The sequence below is a fragment of the Triticum urartu genome, chromosome 5, assembly GCF_003073215.2.
Source record: "Triticum urartu cultivar G1812 chromosome 5, Tu2.1, whole genome shotgun sequence".
In the NCBI taxonomy this organism is placed as follows: Eukaryota; Viridiplantae; Streptophyta; class Magnoliopsida; order Poales; family Poaceae; genus Triticum; species Triticum urartu.
This window is the reverse complement of record NC_053026.1, coordinates 418,599,998-418,606,527: the sequence shown is the minus strand read 5'-3', so window position 1 is coordinate 418,606,527 and position 6,530 is coordinate 418,599,998. Positions and strand designations below refer to the sequence as shown.

The 6,530-nt window shown below is 44.9% G+C and overlaps 1 pseudogene; it reads left to right on the top strand.

Moving 5' to 3' along the window:
* The first annotated feature begins 548 nt into the window (after positions 1-548).
* Positions 549-4,089, top strand: LOC125556124 (annotated as a pseudogene).
* The last annotated feature ends 2,441 nt before the right edge of the window (positions 4,090-6,530 follow it).

Below are 6,530 nucleotides of genomic sequence, written 5' to 3'. Positions count from 1 at the left end.
TTTGCATATGTAGGTGTGGTTTACTCAGTACCTTCTAAATCTCCGTCGTAACCACCGTCGATCGCTCGCAACGTCCCGTCGCCGGCACCACCTTGTGATGAGCCTCTTGTTCATGAAGTTTTATATATAAAAAAAAATGATGTTTGTGTGATTTGGATATATAGTTACTCGTATAATTATCTTACCCATATGTTGTTTGTTATGCATAGTGCCATGGTTTTGATATCCGTCCCCGTCGGCCCTCGTCCGGGTTATGATTCGGATGTGGTATATTCTCTTTTAAAACTATTCATTGCATTTCGTGTTTATGACAAATTATGCCCATCAAGTTGACATAGATATTTGTATGTAGGAGGTAGTTGAACCCGAAATTCCAACCGACCCTATTGTCGAGAGGTTAAATTTAGTTGAAAGAGAAAACGAGGATTTGAAGGAAAAATTGAAAAGAATTGAGGGGGAGAAGATGGAATTGGAGTTGCATGTTGCCGATGTCGTCGATGATCACAAGATTAAGATGGAGAAAATGCGCTTGAAGATTAGAAAGATTAGAAAATATGCCATTCATAGTGAGGCTTGGTATCATTATGCTGTTGGATCAATTGTTACCTTAGTTGCGATCTTGATCGCATTTGTTGTTGCATTTAAATTCTTTAGCTAGAGAGTTATTTTTTTGTTGCATTGAAGTGTTGTATGCTCTTTATGTATGAACTTTATGTATTGTATTAATTTGATGTTTTCGGTGCTGTGTATTGAAGATGAGCCGGCAATGGATGTACGATGACCGATGCTCTCCCGAGTTCATTAATGGTGTGCGTACTTTTCTGCTTGCGGCTGAGGCAAACAAGCAAGCAGATGGTTTTATGCATTGTCCATGTACTGGCTGTAAGAACGGTCAAAATTACCCTACGTCAAGAACCATTCACGTCCACCTGTTTGAGTCCGGTTTCATGCCCCACTATAATGTTTGGACCAAGCATGGAGAAAGAGGGGTTATGATGGAAGACAATGAAGAAGAAGAGGACGGCGACAGCTATCCTGGCCATGGGTTCCCTGAATACGATGATACAACAATGAGGGAAGAAGCTGAGCCGGTAATGCGGGAAGAAGCTGAGCCGACAATGCGGGAAGAAGCTGAAGAAGAGGCATCCGATGAGCCCGTTGATGATCTAGGTCGGGCCATTGCCGATGCAAAGAGAAACTGCGCAAGTGATTTGAAGAAGAAGAAGTTGCAGCGCATGTTAGAGGATCACAAAAAATTGTTGTACCCGAATTGCGAAGGTGACAAGAAAAAGCTGGGCACCACACTGGAATTGCTACAATGGAAGGCGGAGAATGGTGTATATGACAAGGGATTCGGAAAGTTGCTGGTAATGATAAAGGATATGCTTCCAAAGGACAACGAATTGCCCGAGAGTACGTACCAAGCAAAGAAGGCTGTCTGCCCTCTAGGGTTAGAGGTGCAGAAGATACATGCATGCCCTAATGATTGCATCCTCTACCGCCGTGAGTACGAGGATTTGAACGCTTGCCCGGTATGCGGTGCATTGCGCTATAAGATCAGCCGCGATGACCCTGGTGATGTCGAGGGCGAGCGCCCCAGGAAGAAGATTCCTGCCAAGGTGATGTGGTATGCTCCTATAATACCACGGTTGAAACGTTTGTTCCAAAACAAAGAGCATGCCAAGGCGATGCGATGGCACAGAGAAGACCGTAAGAAAGACGGAAAGTTGAGAGTACCCGCTAACAGGTCGCAGTGGAGAAAAATCGAAAGAAAGTACGGGAAGGAGTTTACAGATGACGCAAGGAACGTATGGTTTGGTCTAAGCGCAGATGGCATTAATCCTTCTGGGGAGCAGAGCAGCAACCATAGCACCTAGCCTGTGACTCTATGTTTGTATAACCTTCCTCCTTGGTTGTGCATGAAGCGGAAGTTCATTATGATGCCAGTGCTCATCCAAGGCCCTAAGCAACTCGACAACGACATTGATGTGTACCTAAGGCCATTAGTTGAAGAACTCTTACAACTGTGGAATGGAACAGGTGTACGTGCGTGGGATGAGCACATGAGGGAAGAATTTGACCTAAAGGCGTTGCTATTCGTGACCATCAATGATTGGCCTGCTCTCAGTAACCTTTCAGGACAGACAAACAAGGGATACCGCGCATGCACGCACTGTTTGGACGATACCGACAGTATATATTTGGCTAATTGTAAGAAGAATGTGTACCTGGGACATCGTCGATTTCTTCCGAGCAGGCATCCCGTAAGAAAGAAAGGCAAGCATTTCTCCGGTGAGGCGGATCACCGGACGAAGCCTCACCACCGTACTGGTGCTGATGTACATGATATGGTCAAGGATTTGAAGGTGGTCTTTGGAAAGGGTCCTGGTGGACAACCTGTTCCGAATGACGCTGACGGACGCGCACCCATGTGGAAGAAGAAATCTATATTTTGGGACTTGCCCTATTGGAAAGACCTAGAGGTCCGCTCCGCAATCGACGTGATGCACGCGACGAAGAATCTTTGTGTGACCCTGCTTGGCTTCTTGGGCGTGTATGGGAAGACAAAAGATACACCTGAGGCACGGGAGGACCAGCAACGTATGCACGAAAGACGGCATACATCAAGGTCATGCAAGCTACGCTCTTACCAAAGAAGAGAAGGAAATCTTCTTTGAATGCCTGCTTAGTATTAAGGTACCGTCTGGCTTCTCGTCGAATATAAAGGGAATAATAAACATGGCAGAGAAAAAGTTCCAGAACCTAAAGTCTCATGACTGCCACGTGATTATGACGCAACTGCTTCTGGTTGCATTGAGGGGGCTTCTACCGGAAAACGTTCGATTAGCCATTGTGAAGCTATGTGCATTTCTCAATGCAATCTCTTAGAAGGTAATCGATCCAGAAATCATACCAAGGTTAGAGAATGATTTGGTGCAATGTCTTGTCAGTTTCGAGTTGGTGTTCCCACCATCCTTCTTCAACATCATGACGCACGTCCTAGTTTACCTATGCAAAGAGATTAACGTTTTGGGTCCTGTATTTCTACACAATATGTTCCCCTTTGAGAGGTTCATGGGAGTCTTAAAGAAATATGTTCATAACCATGCTAGGCCAGAAGGAAGCATCTCCAAGGGCCATGAAAATGAGGAGGTCATTGAGTTTTGTATTGACTTTATTCCTGACCTTAAGCCGATTGGTGTTCCTGAATCGCGGCATAAGGGCAGACTGGATGGAAAAGGCACGCTAGGAGGGGAACAAATAATATGTATGGACGGACATTCTCTCACTGAAGCACACTACACAGTTCTACAGAATTCCGCCTTGGTGGCTCCGTATATGGATGAACACAAGAATTTTCTACGCTCCAAACACCCGGAGCGGTCTGATGACTGGATTACACGTGAACAAACCAGGAGTTTCGCCAGCTGGTTGCAAACACGTATCATGCATGACACCTCTATTGAAGATGACCTGTACTTGCTGTCCCAGTTACCATCTTGGAATACAATGACTTTCAAAGGGTACGAGATAAATGGTAATACATTTTACACGATCGCCCAAGATAAGAAGAGCACCAATCAAAATAGTGGTGTCCGCTTTGATGCAGAAACCAAGACAGGAAAGGAAACATATTATGGTTATATACAGGACATATGGGAACTTGACCATCGACGTGGTTTGAAGGTCCCTTTGTTTCGGTGCAAATGGGTCAATATGACACGAGGCGGGGTAACGGAAGACCCGCAGTACGGAATGACAACAGTGGATCTCAACAATCTTGCGTATGCAGACGAACCATTCGTTCTAGCCAATGATGTGGCACAGGTTTTCTATGTGAAGGACATGTCTACCAAGCCAAGAAAAAGAAAAGATAAGGAAGCGAATGCATCGTACGATGAGCCAAAGCGGCACATAGTTCTTTCTGGGAAAAGAAACATCATGGGAGTGGATGACAAGACAGATATGTCAGAAGATTATGAAAAGTTTGATAAAATTGCTCCATTCACAGTGAATATTGACCCGAGCATCCCGTTAAATGATGAAGATTTTCCATGGTTACGGCGCAAAGGGACACACGCGAAGAAAAAGTTTCACACCCAAAGATCTGGGATGTGATCGGCTTCACTATCATCACTTTCTTCTGTGTTTCACACCCAGGAGGGAATCTCTGTAATAGTTAGGGTAGTTATGTGTTTTGGCATTTGAAACGCGAAGAAATTTTATGTGCAAAAAAAATTCTTTCATGCCTTTACTGATTTTTTTAAGCTAAATGACCCTGAAATTGAAAAGCATTTCAAATGAACTCAGAAAAGGTTGAAAGTTGGCATGGTATCATAATTTCACCCACATAGCATGTGCAAAAAAGTAGAGAGGGTTACCGCAAAAACTGGATGCACTTCGTGTACTAAATGGACAATCTCTTTCGAAGTATCAGGGTTTTGGACGAAAACTCATCCGTTACAAAAGGCATTTCATTTTTTTAAATAACCTAAGCATTATCAAATTGAATATAATGATAAAACACACTAATATTAAACATAAGAAAAAAGAATCACTGAAAAATCTATTCTCAAAGTTAAGTTATTCACAAACTAGTGATTCACACAAATTTCAAATAAATCAAAATTTAAACTATTCAAATTTGTAAACTACCGGTACTAACAGAAAGTTTGTAATTTTTTGTACCTAAAGCAAAAATATTCACAAAGAAACTCTAAATACAGCAAAAAAACAACTCAAACAAAAATAAATAAAGCAAAAAAAGAAAAAAGAAAAAAAGCCCACCTACTGCGCCACAGCGGCTTGCATACGACTAGAAACCCAACCTGTTGTTGGGCCAGGATGCAGGCCCGCAAAGGCCCAGTAGGCCCACAGGGCAGCACAGAACATTTAGGCCCAGTAGGCCTGCTTTGGAGAGGAGCTCGAGGGAGCTACCGCACTGGGGCTTATAAACCAGTGCGGACGCCCCTCAGCTAGCGAGGTGGGACTAAACATTTCGCACCGCACCTGCGCCAGCGCACCCCCTTTAGTGCCGGGTGGTAGCACCAACCGGTACTAAAGGGGGGGCCTTTAGTACCGGTTCGAGCCACCACCCGGCACTAAAGGGGGTGCGGTTCCCGCCGCTTGGCCTGGCCAAAACAAGCCTTTAGTACCGGTTGGTGGGTCCAACCGGTACTAAAGGTCCATCCTATATAACTAAACACTTCAAAAATTTCAGTTTCTCCTCTGATTCTTCTCCTATGCCCCGTCGCCCCCGTCGCCCGTCGCCCCCGTCTCCATAACCCTCGTCGCCGCCTCCGTCCCCGTCGTCGCCACCCCGTTGTCCCCGTCCCCGTCGTCACCGCTGCGCCGTCCCCGTCCCCGTCATCGCCGTCCCCGTCCCCGTCGTCGCCGCCCCGGCCCGTTCCCGTCGTCGTCACCCCGTCCCTGTCCCCGTCGTCGCCATCCCCGTCGTCGCCGCGCCCGTCGCCGTCCCCGTCGCCGCCCCCCGCCGCCTCTCGCCTCGCCGGTGAGCACACACACACACAGCATTGTTAGAAATTTTTCTTTTTTTAGTTATAGAAATAGTTAGTTATATAGCATTGTTAGAAATGTTATAGAAATGTTAGAATTGTTAGAAATTTTTCTGTTTTTTAGTTATAGAAATAGTTATAAAATAGTTAGCATTGTTAGAAATTTTTCTGTTTTTTAGTTATAGAAATAATTATAAAAAAGTTAGAAATTTTTCTTTTTTTAGTTATAGAAATATTAGAAATGTTATACAAATGTTAGTTATATATATAGAAATGTCATATTTTTTTCTTCTGTTTTTTAGTTACAAAAACATTAGAAATGTTATAGAAATGTTAGTTATATAGCATAGTTAGAAATGTTATAGGAATGATAGTTATATAGAAATGTTAGAAATTTTAGTTATCAAAATCCAATCATTAAAAAATGTTACATTTTGCGGGCATATAGCTAGTATTTGTTCTCGACGATGCCCGGCCCGCATCCTCACCGTTGACCCGTCCGCGACGACGTCCGGCTGACCCATGTCCGGTACTGGGCTCCGCCGGGCTGGCACTGGGAGGTGCTGCCTGGAGGGGCGCGCCGCTTGATGAGGAACCCGGCCCCGGGTCCCGTCGTCGACCCTGATCTCGTTTGGTGGCATTCGCGTGGGCCAGTTTTGGTGCGGAGGGAGCCGGCCCCGCCGGAGGTGGTACGTCGCCGTGTCAGGGAGGAGGACGAGCACGTCCATCGCTACATGGTTGCGTTAGAGGGCGGCAGGTTCTCCATTACCTGGCAGTTTCTTCAGGGATCTCACTTCAGCTATGATCCTGTGAGGGTTCCTTCTCTTTGGGTTTCCACCTCCCACGCCGCAGGAACCGTGAGTGTCCTAGATTCTTTGTAGTATTCGATCTTTATTAGCTACCTAGCCAGTGATGTACTGGATATATAATATTCGAGACGATGTATTCGAGATTATATATTATTTGAGACGATGTATTCGAGATTATATTTATTATTCGAGACGATGTATTCGA